Below are 23,312 nucleotides of genomic sequence, written 5' to 3'. Positions count from 1 at the left end.
CACTTCGGCCGGCGAAGCCCTTTGTCTTCCCCTACTTAAAGGCTACGAGAGATGTAGAATGGCCTGAAGATGGCATAATATATCGCAAAAACTGATTGCTCAATAAAATAAAATTGGAATTTTAGACGGGTAAAAAGTGTTTTGATTGGACGTTCTGTACTGAACAGCCGAGATCACGCAACCATCTAATAAAAATGGACGTACAGAGATTTAAGAGACAATCTGAGCAGCCGTCTTACATTGTTTGCAGATGATGCTGTCGTTTGTCGCCTAGTAATGTCATCAGAAGATCAATAACAATTGCAAAATTGTTTAATTGACAATTGACCATAAATAATGAAAAGTGTGAGATTATCCACATTAGTGCTAAAAGGAATCCGTTAAACTTCGGTTACACGATAGAGAAAACAAATCTGAAGGCTGTAAATTCAACTAAATGCCTAGGAATTACAATTACCAACAACTTAAATTGGAAAGAACCCATAGAAAATGCTGTGGTAAGGCGAACCAAAGACTGCGTTTTATTGGCAGAATACTTAAAAGATGCAACAGGTCCCCTTAAGAGACCGCCTACACTACGTTTTTCCGACGTCTATTAGAGTACTCCTGTGCGGTGTGGAATACTTACCAAGTAGTATTAGCGGAGTATAAGGAGGAAGTTCAAAGAACGGCAACACGTTTTGTATTATCAAGAAATAGGGAAGAGAGTGTCACGGTCATGATACAGGATTTGGGGTAGAAATCATTAAAACAAAGGCGTTTCTTGTTGCGGCAGGAGCTTCTCACGAAATTAAAAAAAATGGTTCAAATGGCGCTGAGCACTATGGGACTTAACATCTGAGGTCATCAGTCCCCTAGAACTTAGAACTACTTAAGCCTAACTAACTTAAGGACATCACACATATCCATGACCGAAGAAGGATTCGAACCTGCGACCGTAGCAGTTGCGCGGTTCCGGACTGAAGCGCCTAGAACCGCTCGGTAACCGCGGACAGCCACGAAATTTCAATCACCAACTTTCTCCTTCGAAGGCAAAAATATTTTGTTGACGCCGACCTACATAGGAAGAAACAATCATCATAATAAAATGAGGGGAACAGAGCTGGCACGGAAAGGTGTTCGTTTTTTCCGCGCGCTGTTCGAAAGTGGAATAATAGAGTATTAATGTGAAGGTGGTTCAATGAACCCTCTGCCGGGCACTTAAGTCATAACCAGTGTACTACTGCAGTCAGATAGCGTTAATGAAAGAGAAATTTTGTCCAAATTCACCGCTTTAAGAGCTATGTCTAGGGGCTTAATTTTCACGTTATACATTTAAAGGTTAGTCCTTAAAAATGTGGCTACCCAAAATTAGTTTTAGAGGGTTAAGGATAATTCTTCACCGTGGGGTTTTGGAGGACATCCACCTCTTCACTGCAGGTGATTACATAGTACGCTCCTCGTAAGTATGATAGTCTTTTTGTTGCGGTTTTGAAGCTGGTGCTTAAATGTTCCTTCTCTCTCTTCCACAGAGTTCCCGTGCCACCATGCGAGTTGCCGCTCGCGGCCGCAACCTGTGTCGACGCACGGAGCGATAGCAAGTAACACGATGTATTGCTCCGCTAACGTTTATTGGTGAATCCGGATTAATGCTGTGCACTGCAATCTTGTTAAATGAATGTAAAAAGTGCTGCAAGCCTCACTCTGAACTGCGACACAGAACAAGAATTGTCACTGCTCCTGTACCACTTATGAAATGCGCTGTAGTAATCCAGCTACCCTCATCAAGAGTCTCATATTCTACCATATGATTGAAATACGTACTCTACAAACAGCTAATACGTAACCTCCAACTACACTCATGCTCATAAATTAAGGATAATTGCAGAATGTGGTGCCACACAACTGGCGCTAATAGCATAGGCACATAGGGAACACATACGACACAGATCTGTAAGTCCACGGTATTGGTGATAAGTTGAGAACACCGTCCCGAAACACATGTGCTACAAAACGCCACTGTTTCCTGCGCATTTACCCCCACATCAGTATGGGATATGATCACCATGCACACGTACACAGGCCGCACAACGGGTTAGCATACTCTGGATCAGGTGGTCGAGCCGCTGCTGGGGTATAGTCTCCCATTCTTGCACCAGTGCCTGTCGGAGCTCCTGAAGTGTCGTTCGGATTTGAAGACCTGCAACGATACGTCGACCGAGAGTATCCCAGACGTGCTCGATGGGGTTTAGGTCTGGAGAACAGGCCGGCCACTCCATTCGCCTGATATCTTCTGTTTCAAGGTACTCCTCCACGATGGCAGCTCGGTGGGGCCGTGCGTTATCGTCCATCAGGAAGAAGGTGGGACACACTGCACCCCTAAAAAGGCGGATATACTGGTGCAAAATGACGTCCCAATACACCTGACCTGCTACAGTTCCCCTGTCAAAGACATGCAGGGGTGTACGTGCACCAATCATAATCCTACCTCACACCATCAAACCACGACCTCCATACAGGTCCCTTTCAAGGACATTAAGGGGTCGGTACCTGGTTCCTGGTTCACGCCAGATGAAAACCCGGCGAGAATTTCTGTTCAGACTATACCTGCACTCGTCTGTGAACATAACCTGGGACCACTGTTCCTATGACCATGTACTGTGTCCTTGATACCACGCTTTACGGGCCCTCCTGTGACCAGGGGTCAGTGGAATGCACCTTGCAGGTCTCCGGGCGATAAACCATGTCTGTTCAGTCGTCTGTAGACTGTATCTGGAGACAACTGTTCCAGTGGCTGCAGTAAGGTCCCGAGCAAAGCTACCTACAGTACTCCGTGGCCGTCTGTGGGCACTGATGGTGAGATATCGGTCTTCTGTGGTGTTGTTCACTGGGGACGTCCCGTACTGTAGCGCCTGGACACGTTTCCTGTCTGCTGGAATCGTTGCCATAATCTTGAGATCACACTTTGTGGCAAACGGAGGGCCCGTGCTACAACCTGCTGTGTTTGACCCGCCTCCAATCGCCCTAGTATTCTACCCCTCATAACGTCATCAATATGTGTTCTTTGAGCCATTTTCAACACACAGTCACCATTAGCACGTCTGAAAACGTCTGCGCACTGACTCGCTGCACCGTACTCTGACATGCACCAACACACCTCTGCGTATGTGGACTGCTGCCAGCGCCACCGTGCGACGACCGCAGGTCAAATGCACCGTATGGTCATACCCTGAGGTGATTTAAACCCGCAAACCGCCCACCTGAGCGTTGTTTCACCATGTATCAGCATTATCCTTAATTTATGAGCATGAGTGTAGTTTTTTTCGCAACTGCTGCTGATAAACATTTTAAAAAAACGGAAATAAATTTATTTTATTGGGTCAGTTAGACCGTGCCAAGTCCATCACTTTTTCGAAGACTACCTCCAGCTGTTGAATGGAATGAACAGTCTAATGAGCATAGAACATAGATACAGAGTGAACAGGAGTAAGACGTAAGTAAACAAAAGTTCGAGTTTCCGTGGAAGCAGATTTATTTTATTGGTTCAGTTAGACCATGCCAGATCCGTCACTTTTATCAAAGGCTACGTCCAGCTGTTGAATACAATGAAAAGTCTGAGTACAGAATATGTATTGAGCGTAAACCGAAGATAGAGATAAGTTCACAAAACATCGAATTTCCATGATAACAAATTGATTTTATTGGTTTTTGTAGACCACGCCGACTACATCATCTTTATCGAAGACTGCCTCCAGTTGTTGAATGGAACGAACAATCTAAGGAGTACAAATCATGGATAGAGAGTAAGCGGAAGAAAGACGTATAATGAGGAGCAGCAGAAAAGAGATTAGCATTAAGCATAACATCAAATCTGGCGACCACGAAGTAAACGGATTTCAGGGATCCTGCTAACACGCAGGCTAGAAGGACATAAAGAGCAGATTAGCACAAAAAAAGAGGGAATTCCTGTCCGAGAGAAGTCTGCTAGTATCAGACATCGGCCTTAATCTGAGAAAGAAATTTTTGAAAATCCAGTATTGAATGGTACTGCATCACGGACTGCGGAAAAAACCGGAAAAACAGAGAATCAAAGTGTCTGTGCTGTGATGCAATCAAAGGATGTTGAAAAATAGGTGAACTGATAAGGGTGAGTAGCTTCTTCGCAGAATCGGCAAAGAAAGAAATTATGGAAACTATTGACAAGAAGAAGGGACCGGATGATAGGACATGATTTCCTACATCAGCGAATACCCTACATACTAGAGGCAGTAGAAGCTAGAGACTATAGAATAGGACAGAGACTGGATCTCATGTAAGTGCTACGCTAAAATAGAGAGTGTGGCACAAGAGAGGAATCGAACAAGTAATATGACTGATGACTAAAAAAAACCTAAGAAGCCAGTGGCCCAACATACTAATAGAAGGCTTCTGCGTATCAAGTACATGCTTGCTCACTAAGTAAGACACTCGCTCAGGCCAGTGGAGAATGGCTGAGCCGAATTCCGTGTCTTCATACGTCTAAAATTCCTGTCGGTTTCCGTACCAGAAGCATAACTATGGTCCTCTGGATCACTCACGTCGAATTTCGTACACATAACTCTTAAAACATTATTTCTATCACACAGCAACCACGACTTGATTCCTACACTCTCAATCGAGGGCTGCCAAACGATTTCTCAATATTGCGAACTTGAAATAGCGTTACGAAAATGGTTTTTACGAATAGGTCGTTCAGAGAATCAGATTCAGAAACATGTGGAACGATCGTGTGAAACCCACATCACTCTGTTCGTCTACGAGAGCCGTAAAGCAGTAGATGCCGGAAAGCGTTCGTTACAGTTCCGCACTGCTGCCTGATAAACAAATGGTTCAAATAGCTCTGACCACTATGGGACTTAACATCTGAGGTCATCAGTCCCCTAGAACTTAGAAATACTTAAATCTAACCAACATAAGGACATCACACATATCCATGCTCGAGCCAGGATTCGAACCTGAGACCGTAGCGGTCGCGCGGTTCCAGACTGTAGCGCCTAGAACCGCTCGGCCACTCCGGCCGGCGAAAAAAACCATTGAGAACACATGACTCACAAGGGATCAACTCGTACGAGACCCCAACCAAGAACATATGACACTGCATGCCGTAACACAGTCACATAAAAGACAACAGTCAGTGACAATCACAAAACAAACACAGCCCTGACACAACCTGTGACACCACACACTAAGACTCCAGTAATAACGCAAACGTCTCTTGGAGCAGAAGGCTTGAAGAACTTTTATTCCAAGGCTCTTCCTCCCCAACGACACTCTATATATTGTACACAGTATACTGTACACAAGAAGTAATGTATTACTTGTTTTAATACGTGTAAGCAGAAGCGCAGTTTCTTCTTAATTTGAAGCTACAATCAATGAATTTTAAACGTGAAATGTATTTTCTGTATAAATCATGTACAAAACTAAAAAATGTAATGTGTTAAGCTGCATACTCAAGTACCAATGAACTAAGTTTATTTCTACCAATGAGTTTACAACCATAACTTTATTCTTCATGTATAGCTAAAACTTACGTATTACCTCTATCAAATGCTCAATCAGTATACAATCTGTGTTACACCAGGTGTGTGTGTATCTAAGGTATCACATAGAATATACTACAACTACCAACAATTAGGCAAACAACTACTGAATAACAGGTAGTGTTCTGATATTCAATACTCTAAGTAATATAGCGACACCCGCAAACACAACAAACCTACATAAATACACACTATTTCATATCAGAATAGTTCGAGGTTCTACCGAGACCTTGTCACCTGAAACAGGTAGAGATAAGATATTATCAATCAACAAGTTAGTCAGACTATATTACACATCTAAATGTAGCATATAACTTCCCTCTGCATGCTGCAACTTTTGCTAGTACACTTGCTGTATTAAATTATTTTAACGTTCGCATTCTCCTCAATTAGACAGAAACGAATTATATAGGATCACTTTAACAATCGTAAAGCATTAAATTCTCAGTAACCCTAAAGAAATTTTTGTACATGATGTTGTTTATATTATTTAAAATAACATTAACAACTGCATACCAGTAAGATTGTAACAGTAAGAAGTCTCTGATATTAGCTTTAGCAGCATCCGACCCACCTTACATTTCAAGGGGGTGAGTTAATGAAATAAATAACTAATACGTAACATGATCACTATAAAAATAAAAGTAAATTACTCACGTATACTGAGCAAGAAGATGCTTGAACTGCCTCCCTTCATTGTTCGGGCACTTTCGATACCTGCTTAGGAAATTGCTCAGTATACTCTGCAGCTCCCTCTGAGAAACGACAGCGGTTTATTGACGAATGTTACTTTTAAGCTCGTCTAAAGTGCGTGGATTTTATTTGCACACTCACAGGGGGTTAAATCGGGGGAACGAGGAGGCCATATATTGTTAGAGAGAACTCTATATTGAAACACGTCACGAATTTCTTGTAATGAGAAGTTCGCGGTAGCGCCGCAGAGCCACGTTGAAAGTTCGCAAAAGCACGTTTTCTCTCAGTTAATTGGCCAAAAAAAAGACAGCAAATTGTTTTTCACATACCTTTCGCTGTTAATTGTTTCCTGAAACAACGGGCCTTTTATTCTCTCACCGCTAATATCACACCACACTCCTCTTTTTTGATGATATAGAGGTGCCTCGTGTATTACGTTAGGCTTTTCAGACCGCCAGTAACAGCTATTTAGTGAATTAACATATCCACTTAGGTGGAACCATGATTCGTCAGGAAAGAAAGTTAGGTGAGGGTTAATTTCTCCGTTATGTATCCTACTGAAAATCCTATCACAAAACCGCAACCTTCTTCCAGGGTCACCCGGTTGAAAGTTTTGCTCTGCAGTTATTCTATAGGGCTGTAACTTTGTTTGAATAGAGCCAATGGGAAATTCCAATTTGCTGAGAAAAATGTCGAACTGGTTTTTTAGGAGACCTTTCCAGAGCATGCCGAATGTCATCCAGAGTTTCTTTTGTGAGTACTGAACGTGGATGTCTATGTTTCCTGTCATGAACACTTCGCGTTCCGTGAAAGTTATTTATCAATAGCTGAACCGTACTCTGATTACGAACCTGAACATCAGGAAATTCCTCTTGAAGTAATCTGCATACTGCATGCACTGATTTTGTATCATCATATGACTCATACATGAAAACATTTTGGTGAATAGAATAGTTGAATTTCGCATTTCACTTGGAACATTTTCTCTGCATACACTGTATTGCGTCGCGTAACGAACACGTGCTACCTGCGCAAACAAGGGTCTCGCAGTTGAGGGGGAACATGCTCCCCGCCAGTGCGTCTGTCTGCTGGCTGCCGGTCGGGTAACAAAATCCCCGTCAGGCAGAGTTAAGGTTGGTCGGTTGGTTGATTTGGTGGAAGAGACCAAACAGTGAGGTCATCGGTCCCATCGGATTAGGGAAGGATGAGGAAGGAAGTCGGCCGTGCCCTTCCCGGCATTTGCCTGAAGCGATTTAGAGAACTCACGGAAAACCTAAATCATGATGGCCGGACACGGGATTGAACTGTCCTCCTCCAGAATAAGGGTCCAGTGTGCTAGGAGGGGTTAAGGATTGATCACCCTGTACACAGGGTGATTTTCTCCACCGTGTGGAAATTCTAGGGACTGATTGCTGAGAGGATACGGAACGAAACACGTCTAATGAACTTATGTCCGGAAATGCATGGTTTCCATGCTAGTGACCGTTTATTGAATCATACTTTGTTACAGAGATTGCAGTCTAATACGCGCTGTACCATGCAACCACAGTTACAGCATGCATGGTTTCCTCCTAGAGGGTGGTACTGTTCCTCAAGCGTCATGCCACACCGCTGTCTCCTGCCATAGTAGCTGGAAATGATGTGCCTGGTTCATTTCTCTTGCTGATTCACCGTGTAGTGGATGTAATACTGCGTTGTACACAATGGTTCCGTATTCGAATCGAAACATGGTGTTGTTACCGAAAGGCAAATGGCAGTGGAAGGCGGGCACCAAGGATGCATCAGGAGACAACCATAGCATTCAATGTTTGCAACAGTGCTTCACCGTTTGTCTGAGACAGGGTAGTTTCAGGAAGCAGGAAATCATTAAGGACGTATCCGAAATGTTCGGACACCAGACCTGGAGGAAAAGGTGATGAAATGAAATGATCGTACGGCGTTGTAGGCCGGGAGGCCCCATGCGGGGTGTTCGTCCGCCGAAATTGCAAGTCCTTCTTAGCTGACGCCACTTCGGCGACTTGCGAGTCAATGATGATGAAATAATGATGAAAGACACACGACACCCAGTCATCACGAGGCAGAGAAAATCCCTGACCCCGCCGGGAATCGAATCCGGGACCCTGTGCGCGGGAAGCGAGAACGCTACCGCAAGACCACGAGCTGCGGACACGAAAATGTGATAAACGCTGTGGAAGGGACCACCGCGTCAGCGCCAGGCAGTTGGCCCGCCAGTACAGGGTAAGCTAGATGACTGTGAGGAACGTTCTCCGTAACAATTATTACTAGGCTTATCACTTACAGCATGTGCAGGGCTTGCTAGCGACAGACTTTCCACATCGGGAGCAATTTTGTCACTGGTTTCTTCACCAGTCAACCACGATTCCGGGATTTGTGTCTTACTTCTATTCACAGATGAGGCCACCTTTGGGCGCAGTGGTTTCTTCAACTTTCATAAAAGTCATCTGTGGGGTAGTGTGCAGAACCCCCGTGATATGGTGACAGCGAATCATCAGGATAGGTGCAGCCGGAATGTGTGGGCCGGGATAATTGGCGACCGTATTTTGGGACCAGTTTTCCTTTCACGTCGGCCAACAGGCCGTAACTATCGGCGTTTTTTGCGGGTGACATTGCCTTCCCTGCTGGAAGAAGAGCCATTGATGATTCGAAGTGTTATGCGGCTGCTACATGTTGGTGCTCTAGCTGGCTTGGCCGTTAAAGTCCGGACGCATCTCAATCGTGTCTTCCCTGGTCGATGAATGGATGAGGGGGTCGAGTTTCATGGCCCGCTCGTTCACCAGATCTCAACCCATTCGATATCTCATTATGGAGCCATCTCAGAAGTGTCGTGTATGCAGAGCCCATTCCAGGTGTGGAGACACTGGAGCAGCGTATTCATGCTGCCTTTGACTCTGTTCGGTTGCAGCGTGGTCAGTGTAAACGTGTGAGACAGTACATGCTACCGCGCGTACACGCATGCGTTGAAGCACATGGAAACCATTTTCAACACATACTATAACTGTTGTTGCATGGTACAGCGCGTATTAGACCGCAGTCACTGTAACGTATATGATTGAGTAAATGGTCTCTAGTATGGAAACCGTGCATATCAGGACATAAGTTCATTTGACCTTTTTCGTTCCGTATCCACTCATCAATCAATCCCTAGTGTTTGTACACTGTCGAAAACAATCGACGTGTGTAAACGACCCAGTGGGTAACGTCGGGAATTCCACGAGGCTTTTCGATGTTGATGCTGTTGTGCACAGGGAGGTCGAACGGATAGAAAATAGCATCGAAATACAAGTAGACCTGGAGAGGAGGTACGACTGGTGCAGAGGTTAGCAGCTGACCGTCAGCAGAAACAAATGTAACGTGTTGTGCATAAACAGGTGGAAAGACCCACTATCGTATGATTACACGATTGCGGAATAATCACTGGAAGCAATCCCACACATACGAATATCTAGGAGTATGTGTACAAACTGATTTAAAGTGGCATGACTGCATAAAACGAATCGCAGAAAAGGTAGATACCAGACGGAGACTCATTCGGAGAACCCTCACGAAGGTAGTCCATCACGATCGTGAAAGGAGGTACGTAGGTTACGAAACCCTTCGTCGACCAATACTTGAATGTTGCTCGTCAGTCTGTGATTAATACCGCATAGGATTGATAGAGGCAATAGAGAATATCCAAAGAAAAAAACAGCACACTTCGCTATAGGTTCATTTAGTAATCACAAAAGGATCACGGAGATGCTCATCCAGGTACAGTGGCAGACACTGCAAAAGAGGTGTTCTGTATCACGGTGTGGTTAATTTTCTGAGAGAGCGTACGTTCCTACATGAGCCAACAGATATGTTGCTTCCTCCGATACATATCTTGCAGGAAGACCGTGAGGGTAAAATTAGAGAGATTCGAGCCCGCTTGTAGGTTTACCAACGAGCGTTCTCCCCGCGACCCATTCACGGTAAAGACAGGAAAGAGGGGAAATACCAGCGGTGCACACCGAATGATGGCTTGCTGAGCGTAGACGTAGATGCTGGATACATCACAATCACACCAGTAACATTTCTCTCCAAAGTGCTGCTTCGTGCCATGGGTTTTGAAGAAGAGCTGGAAAACACTTCCCATCGTATGAAATTCACTAGGTCTTAAGCAACCGTAATAGATCCATTCCACAAGCAATTTAGAAAGTTTACAGGAAGAGTAGCCGATTAACCAGGCTGGAAAAAGGATCCTTCTCTACGATACTGGAAAGCAAGTCTAGTGTCCACTATAGCCAAGCTCCAGGTCACAGCCAGAAATAATATGACACAGCTTATACTTACTAGCGTTACCGTATGTGCCTATGTATTAGAAGAAATGACACCTACGATATTTACAATATCAGAATCGTCACATGAGGTCAAATGAACTGACTGCTAACCGTAAAACGGCAACAATGATATCACGAAGTGTTCTTCATAAAACGCACATTATTTCATTACCATGACACCTTTTCCAAAAAATTAAACATGTTGTTCAAAAGATATCGAATAACTATCTGAAACAGAAGTCTGAGTTTGATCATTTCAGACTGTTGAGTCTGAAGTTGGTCTGATCGGATCGTTACTTTTATTTCATCCTTGGTCGCAGTAACTGTTCAGTTTGTACGACAATTTGAATATTGTTCAGAGACGTGTTAAAGGGGTGGTTTATAAAAGACTGACTGTTAACCATAAAAGACCAGCAATGAGAGCACGAAGTGATCTTACATGAAATATTCTTGACTGCATTGATGTGTCCACTTATACAAGGATATACATCTGTAGGGGATGTGGGTGAAGATATTTTTATATGTCGTAGCTTAATTTGTAAGCGCGTAAGTGTGTTGATTGTTTTTTCTCTGCAGCAAACAGTCTACCCACAAACACGTCACAAACTTCATGACCTTATGTATTATCCGCAATCGTAACTGCACCTCTAAGTGGACCACGCATGGTTCGCGGGAAGAACGACTGTCTGAAAGCCTCCGTGCGCTCTCGAATCTCTCTAATTTTACCTTCGTGATCTCCTCGGGAGGTATAAGTAGGGGGAAGCAATACATTCGATACCTCATCCGGAAACGCACCCTCTCGAAACCTGGACAGCAAGCTACACCGCGATGCACAGCGCCTCTCTTGCAGAGTCTGCCACTTGAGTTTGCTAAACATCTCCGTAACGCTATCACGGTTACCAAATAACCCTGTGACGAAACGGGCCGCTCTTCTTTGGATCTTCTCTATCTCCTCCGTCAACCCGATCTGGTACGGATCCCACACTGATGAGCAATACTCAAGTATAGGTCGAACGAGTGTTTTGTAAGCCACCTCCTTTGTTGATGGACTACATTTTCTAAGGACTCTCCCAATGAATCTCAACCTGGTACCCGCCTTACCAACAATTAATTTTATATGATCATTCCACTTCAAATCGTTCCGCACGCATACTCCCAGATATTTTACAGAAGTAACTGCTACCAGTGTTTGTTCCGCTATCATATAATCATACAATGAAGGATCCTTCTTTCTATGTATTCGCAATACATTACATTTGTCTATGTTAAGGGTCAGTTGCCACGCCCTGCACCAAGTGCCTATCCGCTGCAGATCTTCCTGCATTTCGCTACAATTTTCTAATGCTACAACTTCTCTGTATACTACAGCATCATCCGCTAAAAGCCGCATGGAACTTCCGACACTATCTACTAGGTCATTTATATATATTGTGAAAAGCAATGGTCCCATAACACTCCCCTGTGGCTCGCCAGAGGTTACTTTAACGTCTGTAGACGTCTCTCCATTGATAACAACATCCTGTGTTGTGTTTGATAAAAACTCTTCAATCCAGCCACACAGCTGGTCTGATATTCCGTAGGCTCTTACTTTGTTTATCAGGCGACAGTGCGGAACTGTATCGAACGCCTTCCGGAAGTTCAAAAATGGTTCAAATGGCTCTGAGCACTATGGGACTTAACATCTATGGTCATCAGTCCCCTAGAACTTAGAACTACTTAAACCTAACTAAGCTAAGGACATCACACAACACCCAGTCATCACGAGGCAGAGAAAATCCCCGACCCCGCCGGGAATCGAACCCGGGAACCCGGGCGTGGGAAGCGAGAACGCTACCGCACGACCACGAGCTGCGGACACCTTCCGGAAGTCAAGGAAAATAGCATCTACCTGCGAGCCTGTATCTAATATTTTCTGGGTCTCATGAACAAATAAAGCGAGTTGGGTCTCACACGATCGCAGTTTCCGGAATCCATGTAGATTCCTACAGAGTAGATTCTGGGTTTCCAAAAACGACATGATACTCGAGCAAAAAACATGTTCTAAAATTCTACAACAGATCAACGTCAGAGATATAGGTCTATAGTTTTGCGCATCTGCTCGACGACCCTTCTTGAAGACTGGGACTACCTGTGCTCTTTTCCAATCATTCGGAACCTTCCGTTCCTCTAGAGACTTGCGGTACACGGCTGTTAGAAGGGGGGCAAGTTCTTTCGCGTACTCTGTGTAGAATCGAATTGGTATCCCGTCAGATCCAGTGGACTTTCCTCCACTGGACCTGACGGGATACCAATTAGTTTCTACACAGAGTACGCGAAAGAACTTGCCCCGCTTCTAACAGCCGTGTACCGCAAGTCTCTAGACTCTAACTTGTTTTAGGACATATTGACCACTTGGGGACTAGTTGCCGTTGTGTACGCACCCGGCATCCGTAGAGTTAATGCAACTGCAAGTGATCTCTAAGTTTCCTGCTAATTTACTGGGAGACGGGTACTGTTAGAGTATTGCTCCAAAAGAATTTGGGGGCATGCTTATTATATATTCCAGTGTGGCTGTGATTTGGCCTTGTTTTCATTGCAATCTATTTGTGCTGTAGGCCATTTGTTAAGTCTGCTCGTTTCCTGGCGTCGGTGAGGTTATGTATTCTTGTCAGGACCGCGCATTGTGAGGATGGTCGGACTGTATATAAATATATACCGCCTGCTAGTGAGCCTGTGCACAAGCCGTGGGGAGTGAACGCTCGTATTGCATGCCGGCCGTAGCGTTATTGCTTCCAAATACTGCTGTGGGCCTTAACGCTGTTCTCTAAAGTTAAGTGAGGCCACTTTGCTAATACTAGCGTTTCTGTAAATTATTTTATTGGCTATTACTAGCCATTATTATTCAACATTTATGTTAATCATTAGTGTATATTTAATGAATGTGCAACTTGTTATTTTTCCTGTATGCCAGTTTGCGACCTTGGTTGGCCCACTTTGCATTTTTAGTATAAGCATATTTCACTGTGGACCTATATGTGGGCAGTTCAGTTTTATTAAGCTTTAAGATCATTGTTTTTTTTTTTTTTTTAATGAAGATGTGGTATTATGTGGCTGTGTAGCTTTGGGTTGGAAGTGTATAGTGTTACTAGCCTTTTGAGATATTGTTAAACAAGAACGATTGTTTACGACTGAGTATTCACCGTGCTTACTATCTATGTTTTTGGGCGCGGATGCAAAATATGATTCTTATTCGTGTTTATGTAATTCAGTTAAAGTGAAAATTTGTATACTGCATCAGTAAGGGGTCAAATGTCCGATTTGAAGTTTATAATAAAGTATGTTTTGAGTGAAATTAAAATTGTAAAACAATCACTAGCTTGTCCATCACCAGTGATCCCGGGCTTCTTATTTTGCTTAAATAACTGCGATGAGATTGTCATTTTGATTTTCTATAGAATTGAGCAGTACCACGGTTCAATAGTATTGTCCAGTACGCAGTCCTGAGTCCCCGAAAGAAATATCTGCAGTTACACCCATTACACCCTGTACATATTACCGGTTTTCAAAAGTAGACGAATAATCCTCTGTAATTGCAGCCTGAGTTTGACCATCTCATATAGATGAGCCTTGATTTTATTGTTACTTAAATTCTGTCCTTCGTCAAAGATTCTGTTCAGTTTGCCCGATAGTTTGACTCAGTACTATCCATAAATATATTAAAATGGGTAGTTTGACTCCTTTGTGAGACATTTACTCAATTTTGCCAGCCGAAGGGTGAATCATCAGCTACTTCCGTGTTAATAGCCACCACTTCACCAGGCTCTAACGCGCTCACGGGCGCGGTGGCCCTTTCATAATACCCCTAATCACAGACAGTCTTCAAACATTTTGTTGCTGGCCTCACGTGAGCGCACTGGCTGGCCGACACTTGGTAACTAGGCAACCAGTGCGCGCACGCGGCCTTACAGAGAGCCTTCTGAATACGCGGAACGCCAACACGCGAACCCGAGATTTGCGGGTGTGGCGTGGCTGGTTGGCGCTAGTAACTAGTTCGCTGGCTGGCAAAGCCTAATTATCGCGCAGTTTAACAAGCGTAGATTACGGGTTACTGGTGTGCGTCATTCTCGTCCTTCGCACCAACACCGATGTCAGAGCATCTACTGGCGTTCCCCCGTACGTGGTTAGGGAGAGTCTTTTATTTTCGACAGCATTTCTTACACGTGCGGACAAGTCGCAGCCTCTAAAAATGGTTAAGTAATTAACCATGCGAAGCTTTCTGGCAGATTAAAACTGTAGCTAGGATCTGGAATCGAAGCTGATACCTTACCTTTCGCTGGCAGTGCTCTTACCGATTGAGCTACCCAGCACGACTCACGACACTCACCTTCACAGCTTCGCTCACGCAAGTACCTCTCTCGAACCTTCCAAATTCAACGCAGAGTCTCCCGCGATCTTTGAGGGCTATTACTCCTAGGAGAAAAGATGTTGTGGAGAAATGGCTTAGCTACATTCTGGGTTATTGTTTACGGAATGACCTGTCACTCTGCAATGGAGTGTGTGCTGTTTTGATCACGTTTTCGATATTTTAGCTCCTTACTTTCCGTGTTTCCTAAGAGAAATTGGAGAGAAAGCCCCCCTTGTGCAAGACACCGTTCGGTTAGTTCTGCTTCACCCAAATATCTTTCAGCACTTTCTTTGTTACCTTCGGTGATTTTTTTTTTATAGTTACTGGCCATCTAAAGACCACGTCAAGATAAGTACTCATTTCTCTTTTCCTTACTCTTATTCAAAAATTCTTTCAGCGTCTCTGTCAACTCTCTCTCTCATCTGACCATTTGACACTAGTTGTTTTTCTGTTTATTTTATTTTACTGAAAACCTTTAAATTTCTTGACTTCTAGTCTGGATTCGTCTCTGTTAAGTAAGGTCTCCTGTTCAATCTGCCATTCGTCCAAGTCCTTTTTTTCTTGCCTCCCATTCATTTTATTTTCTATTGTTGGTTATTATCTTTCTTAAAAATTGTTACTAAATGTGTCGCATTCGTTATATGAATTTTTGGCTTAAAGTTAGTTACATGTAAAAAGGAACGGTACCTAGGAGTTACATTTTTTCCATTAGCTTATGTATACACTTAAAGACACATGTCACAGAGTTGAGACAATGTATGTTGTATACTTAGGCTTTGGAACATAAATTGACTCTTCTCTATCCAGACAAATAGTCAACGAACAACACTGACCAATTCTGTGGGTTGTTGAATCGCACGCCCGCCAGTTAGGCGTCCTCGAGGAACGAATACAACAGTTCTGCATGATAACAGCAATAACACGGGCCTGCAGTTGCTGTGTTATTGAGGACCGAACACAACAGCCCAGGACAACAAGAGCAATGGGTTCTTGTCAGAGGAAAATTTGACAGCCGCCGCTGCGACCAGATAGCGCTTTCATCGCCAGTAGAAGGCGCGACAGTCAACAGCAGTACTTGCGTCCACCAGGTCACGTGGCAGCAAATAAGCTGTGCGGTATTCCTCCGCCGCTGCAGTATTTGTGCTGACGCACACCCAAAGCAAGGCAGTTCGGTCTTCGTCATCGAGTTAGTCGCAGACCAGCAGTTCGGTCCCAGCCACTGGACGAGCGCAGCCGCCAATCTTGGATCACTTAGCTCGCCCAAAACAGCCAGACGGCTTACTACGAGCCTTCGCCTCGACAAACGTGGCCTCTGACGGTTCCAGTTTCAGACGAGTTCCCCGTCTTTGTATGTGCCATCCTCTTGAGCAGCCAGCCACTCAACCATGGGCCTTCACCTTATCGACCTTGACATATGAGACTCTGGCATTTGGACTTGGTATCAATTTAGGATAGACTTTATTACTGTGAATGCCAGACAGCAGTCGAGCTCGTGGTATGTGCGCACATAGACATTCGACTACAACTTGCAATGAAACGGTCGAAATTAGTTGTAGGTTCTTGCGTGGAATGACCTTCTTCGATTACAGACATTCGGCTGATATTTGGGTGACAGACCATAAGGGAAATTCAGTCAGAATATGTAAACGAAATATCAGTGTGCGAAGTGTGTAAACAACCTCCAAAATGGTGCAACCTGGGTGACGCTCTGTTCATACAAAGTGGCCAAATGTCGAGTCAGCCGAAGCAGATGTGATCACCGTTGGAAGCACTTGTAGGACCACAAATCCGAATCCTGTAACTCAAAAATGAGGACCTAAGTCAAGAAAATGGAGAACAACTGAGCAGAATTGCTAAAGAAACAAGGTTGACGTTATCACACTACAGGAAACGCATGTATTAGACGAAGAGCAGTTCTCCCGATGTTGTTGTTGTTGTTATTGTTGTATTTTTCAGCCCAGAGACTGGTTTGATGCATCTCTCCATGCTACTCTATCCTGTGCAAGCCTCTTCATCTCCGAGTGACTACTGCAACCTACCTCCTTCTGAATCTGCTTAGTGTATTCATCTGTTGGTCTCCCTCTATAATTTGTACCCTCCACGCTGCCCTGCAATACTAAATTGGTGATCCCTTGATGTCTCAGAAAGTGTCCTACCAACCAACCCCTCCTTCTAGTCAAGTTGTGTCACAAATTGCTCTTCCCCCAATTCTATTCAGTACCTTCTCATTAGTTACGTGATATACCCATCTAAGCGTCCTCATTCTTCTGTAGCACCACATTTCAAAACCTTCTATTCTCCTCTTTCTAAACTAGTTATCGTCCATGTTTCACTTCCGTACATAGCTACAGTCCAAACAAATACTTTCAAAAAAGACTTCTTAACACTTAAATCTATAATCCATGCAAATAAATTTCTGTTTTTCAGAAATGCTTTTCTTACCATTGCCAGTCTACATTTTATATCCCCTCTACTTCGGCCATCATCAGTTAGTTTGCTGCTGAAATAGCAAAACTCATCTACTACTTTAAGTACTTCGTTTCCTAATATAATTCTCTCAGCATCACCTGATTTAAGTCGACTACGTCGCATTATCCTCGTTTTGCTTTTGTTGATGTTCATCTTATATCCTCCTTTCAAGACACTGTCCATTCCGTTCAACTGCTCTTCCAGATCCTTTGCTGTCTCTGGCAGGAGTAAAAACCTCAAAGTTTTTATTTCTTCTCCATGGATTTTAGTTCCTACTCCACATTTTTATTTTCTTTCCTTTACTGCTTGTTCAATATATAGATTGAATAGCATCGGGTATAGGCTACAACCCTGTCTCACTCCCTTCTCAATTACTGCTTCCCTTTCGTGCCCCTCGACCCTTATAACTGCCATTTGGTTTCTGCACAAATTGTAAATAGCCTTTCGCTCCCTGTATTTCACCCCTGCCACCTTCAGAATTTGAAAGAGAGTATTCCAGTCAAATTTGTCAAAAGCTTTCTCTAAGTCTACAAATGCTATAAACGTAAGTTTGCCTCTCCTCAACCTATCTTCTAAGATAAGTCGTAGGGTCAGTATTGCCTCGCGTTTTCCAGCGATTCTACGGAATCCAAACTGACTTTCTCCGAGGTCGGCTTCTACCAGTTTTTCAATTCGTTTGTAAAGAATCTGTATTATTACTTTGCAACCGTGGCTTATCCAGATACTGTATGTAAAACTGTTGGAAGCATAGCCTGAAATACTCATGGCTCCATAATATACCTTCGAAACAATATTAAAGAATATAAAATGATTGACATAAACAGTGATCACAACATAAAGTTTGTCTTCCCTGAATTATTACGATCAAGAGTATTGTCCATTTACAAAACACCTAGTATTGATTGGCCAAATCCAATCCATATTTGACAACTTTAAAGAACCACGCGATTCACATTGGAGGCTTCAACTGCCAGCACACCAACTGTTTGTATGCCTCAAACGACAAAACGACGAGATATTAGTGAACTGGATGAAACAAAATGGCTCGAACTATGTCTGCGATGCTAAAGATCTAAAAACGTTCCGCTCAGCAAGATGACAAAGCTAAACAAACTCAGATCTCTGCGTAGTAACTACTGACAACGAGAAGATGCCATTATCTAACTCGAGTGAAGTTCTACCAGCATTCCGAATATAGACCAGTTACTATGAATATTGACGTACAAATACCTTTAGTAAGAACAGCCCAGAAATTTACATTAATATTTCCAAGGGATATTCATTTTAGGGTCCTAATTGTGCTGATTCTCTAGAAACGCAAATTAACTTTTACCATGCGCTCGGGGACTTTGTAGTACTTTGAAATACTCACATAACAAAGGAACTGCTACAGTCGGCAGGAAGGGATACAGAAAGACGTTTTACCGTTTAGCATCGGAACGGTAAGTCTGAGTTCACGAATTTCTATTAGAACCGTCAAATACCCAGCTCCCCGTACACTTGCTGGCAGTTTGTGAGGGAAATTTTCTTGGTGTTTCACAATGTTTTGACTGATTCAGATTTGAATAACACGCAAACTAATCGCAGAACAAAGTTGAACATTTTACACAAGGTACAACATTTATTCAAGTTAACTAATGAATTAATACATCAGACAAATGACGACCAGTCGCGGCTACACAAATTTTGTTTATTGCCCCCCCCCCCCCCGGCGGCCAAATGGGTCATCAAAATTCTATCAGGATCAATGTCTTTATCCTTGATTTTCTCTAGCATCTGGTAGGCGAATCTTTTTCTTTTTGGAGAATCTCAGGGGTCTAACTTTTGTGTCACAGCTAACTTGTACAGATTATAATGCAGATCACACTGGATTGTGCTATGAATGGACACCGGCGAAATGTTCAGCGTTTAGGGACGTTTTCCTAAAGAACTGCGAGGGCTTGCTTGTAAACTGCTACGCACCCATTTGAAGTTCTCGGGAATTCAAACGGTTTTCCGAGGACTGCTTGACTCTCGATTCTAAGCATTCGCAGCTACACGGACGTTTCTTTCCCGATTAAATATTTTTCCGCGAGGAGGAACTGGATAATGCGGCTGAATCTTGAAATGGTTATGAAAGGCACGTTGCACGCGAACGGCAAATTCGCCGTAACGAAAGTAGCATTTGTGATGCCATGACTAATAACGAGATGTAATTTTTTCCTTTATTTTACTATCTCGTACTTTATAGATATAGTTCTGATGATCTAGAATATTTTTCATTTGGTTATATAGTGTAGAACATCAAGTGTTACCATGTTTACTTTGCTGTTTTCTATACGAGTTCCTTATGTAAATAAATGGATTTTTTCTGATGTTCTTTCAAATAGTTTTATTAAATGTGTTGTGTGAAACGGAATGCAATAGGCAAATGCGTTGTAAGAACTGTGGAGCGAGTGAGGTATCGGTAGTTGTCGGGTAGAACAGTGTGGCAGACAGTCGTGGATGGAGCGTGAGCGTGGCGGTACGAAATAGTTCAAATGGCTCTAAGCACTATGGGACTTAACATCTGAGGTCATCAGTCCACTAGACTTAGAACTACTTAAACCTAACTAACCTGAGGACAGCACACACAATCATGCCCGAGGCAGGATTCGAACCTGCGACCGGAGCAGCAGCGCTGTTCCGGACGGAAGCGCCTAGAACCGCTCGGCCACAGCGGTCGTGGCGGTACGGAAGCAAGTATTGTGTGTAGTAATGGTGTGCGTTTAAAGGAATATTAATACGGGGCTTTCGTGTGTTAGACACGGTTTGAAATTTGTCTTTCTGGTGGACATTCTAAACGGATTTTGTATTACGCGAACGCTGGTGTTTTTGCAGAATGATGCGTGTGGCAGTGACAATGCACTCGTGAACAGACAGTATTGTCGTAGGTTTAGAGTTGAACTGCATCACATAAGCTGTGAATTTAATGTTGCTCATTTTTCTTGATAACTAAATATGAAGTATGCTAAAAAACTAACTGCCAATGCGTAAACTAACTGTGTTGCTACGTAAGTGACTGTTTTCGTGGGAACACTGTTATCGTGAATCATGAATATTAACAGCAGATGGACTGTCTAACTTCGCAATTAATAGATTATAGCGAATGAAATGTTAGTTTAAACACTATGTATGGACTGTGCCAAACTATCGTGTGTGAAAGTTGCAGTTGAACTAATACTGCATAAACAGTTACTTTGTTCCGGCCTACGACAAATGGATGCTACGCAATTTATTACAGCCGCCAGCCGAAACAGGATGTAAGGAAAGAGGATATTTTAATGCCAAGGACGACTAGATGAACTTACAGGATTCATATCAGCAGCTTCAAACTGCTTCTACCGCGTCGCCGCATCACTCCGACCCAGAACAAATAAGATTTAAACTATCCTCCTCTTCGAGAAACTCACAGTTGTAAACAATTTAATTTCTTTTTGCTTTATAATAGACCATTTCTTAATGTTCTTCTCCGTAAATAAAAGTAGTGTATTGTACAGACTGTTCATCCTCAGTGATTGTTGACCTCACCACCAACAGTAGTTAATGCCATCATTTATTTGTGTGTTGATTTTCAGTGTGTTTGTACTAGTCGTTGTATGTGTCTTGGAGGGGTGTGCTTCGAAGTGTATATACAGTCGCTTAGGCAGGAGAATTTATGTGTTTGACGGTGAAATGGGGCCAGACGCGTAAGCTGAGGCATCCGCCATTAAAGTTATTTACACCGACCAATTACAAAAAATTGTTCAAATGGCTCTGAACACTATGGAACTTAACTGCTGAGGTCAGCAGTACCCTAGAACTTACAACAACTTAAACCTAACTAACCTAAGGACATCACACACATCAATGCCCGAGGCAGGATTTGAACCTGCCACCGTAACGGTCGCGCGGCTCCAGACTGTAGCGCGTAGAACCGCTCGGCCACTCCGCCCGCCGACCAGTTACAAGGAAGTAGCTTATTCGCCACTGGTTCGAGTTAGCGTATTAGAGGGAACTTTGAATCTGACAGCTGTCAAAAGTACGCGATCTTTGTTTACATGCTACTTAATGTCATATTTCCGTTCATTCATGTTTAGATGAAAATTTATCTAGGTTTGACTGTTATTGGTAAGCAAAATTACAGTATACTGTGCCCTTATTTATCAAATTATCTTCAGAGTATTTTACTGTTTTCCATTATTAAACTATTTTATTAGCAGAATTTTAACAGGATAGGGAAAATTCTTATATAGAGGTTTGCTTTTGAAGTTTCCGGAAGTAAAACGCATTCTTGGTGTTTATACAATATTACTTCAAGCAGTTTTTCTTTAAACAGATTCTGATTACAAATTCATGGTCATAGTAAGTCTCCAGGAACCATTTTCTTCACACATTCCACGGTGAACGCACTATATTGCTTCGAACAGTACGACAGTGATTACTCACCTGTGTATGGGACGAAATTTGACACATTTTGCACTACTAATAGACGGTAGCATTGTTTTTAGCGTGCATTATTCAGATATGAAATCGTCACAAGATTGTGAAACACCCCGTAGAAAAACTCTCTGTTTGTCAAGACTTTGACGTCACTGGACTGCTGCTTCCCAGGTGTCTGGTAATAGAGAGTGCTCGGACTGGCTAGAGCTTATTTTTGAAAAGCAACTCATGAGCTGGGCAGGGCAGGTGGGTCCCACACGACACGCTGGCGAGCGTGGGGGGTCTCCGTGACGGGAGCCAGCGCCCGCTCTCCTGGAAAGCGTGGCATGAATTATCGTTTCAAGTTTCCTGCTTACTTCGGAAAAGAGCGATGAAGTAAGGGGGCGAAAAAAGAGTGAGCTGAGAGGGAGGAGGCGTAGATCGTTCCAGTTTTAATGCCGTGAGCACTCACAGGGCGAGGCAAGGCAGGGGGCACTCACCGGCGCCGGCAATTAGGCGTTTTTCTGCTGGGTTCGGTCCCGTTTACGCGGCCGCGGGTCAGCGCACCTGCTCTTCCTCCCCCTCTCCCCCTCTCCCCCCCTCCAGCGCCGCCCATCCTCTGGGCTCTGGGCCGGTGGCCGCTCATTTCACCGAATCACGACGGCTGGCCCACATCCCGCGCGGAACTGCACAGTCAGAGAGTGCAAGGTGCACGGCGCAAGGTGCGCGCGCAGAGCACCCGCCGCCACAGACCGCGCCGTTCGCGCCGCCACGGTCGCGCGGCCGGCTCCTCTGCGAACAACACCGCAGGATCTAGATGAGCCGCTCTCCGTGTGATAACATAGGCCCCATTTCCGTATGAGTTATGGCGGCGCGATGACACGCCGGATTTTCGGTACGACCAACAGGTGCCGGGTGCGGTGTCGCTGAAAGGTGCGCGCGAGCGCTCCGTCCGCAGCTGCCATTGTTCCTGACAAATGGCTCGGCGACGATTACTTCCGGCCAACCGACATCTTCTTCTTCCTCTTCTTCTTCTGCAGCGGGATCGATTTCTTGCCACTTCCTATTTTTTGCCCGTTCGTTCGTCCGTGCTTGTCATTCTCCTGTCGATCAGCGCCAGGTAATCCGTCTTCGACAGTTTTGCTATTGCCTCGGCGAATCGCGTTTGCAGGAACAAATAAAAACTCTGGCTTTCTCAGACTCTTCGGCATCCTTTTCTCAGTTCTGAATTTCAGATTACGTGCAGTTTCTGCTGTTTCCTTCATTATATAGTCTTCTGTTAGCTCCGTCTTTACGAGATCACCGAGGACCTAATTTTTCACAGCGACAAAATGGCAGACTCCACTTTGTTATCTGTTAGGTCTATGGCATGCAGAACGGCTCTTCATTATACGAAGCGTGTGACAAGGTTATTCATGAATAGATGTAAGGTACTTAGCGATTGGAAAAAAGCGCAGGTCGTTCCAG

Source organism: Schistocerca cancellata, chromosome 3 (genome assembly GCF_023864275.1).
Source record: "Schistocerca cancellata isolate TAMUIC-IGC-003103 chromosome 3, iqSchCanc2.1, whole genome shotgun sequence".
In the NCBI taxonomy this organism is placed as follows: domain Eukaryota; kingdom Metazoa; phylum Arthropoda; class Insecta; order Orthoptera; family Acrididae; genus Schistocerca; species Schistocerca cancellata.
This window is presented reverse-complemented; position numbering follows the sequence as displayed.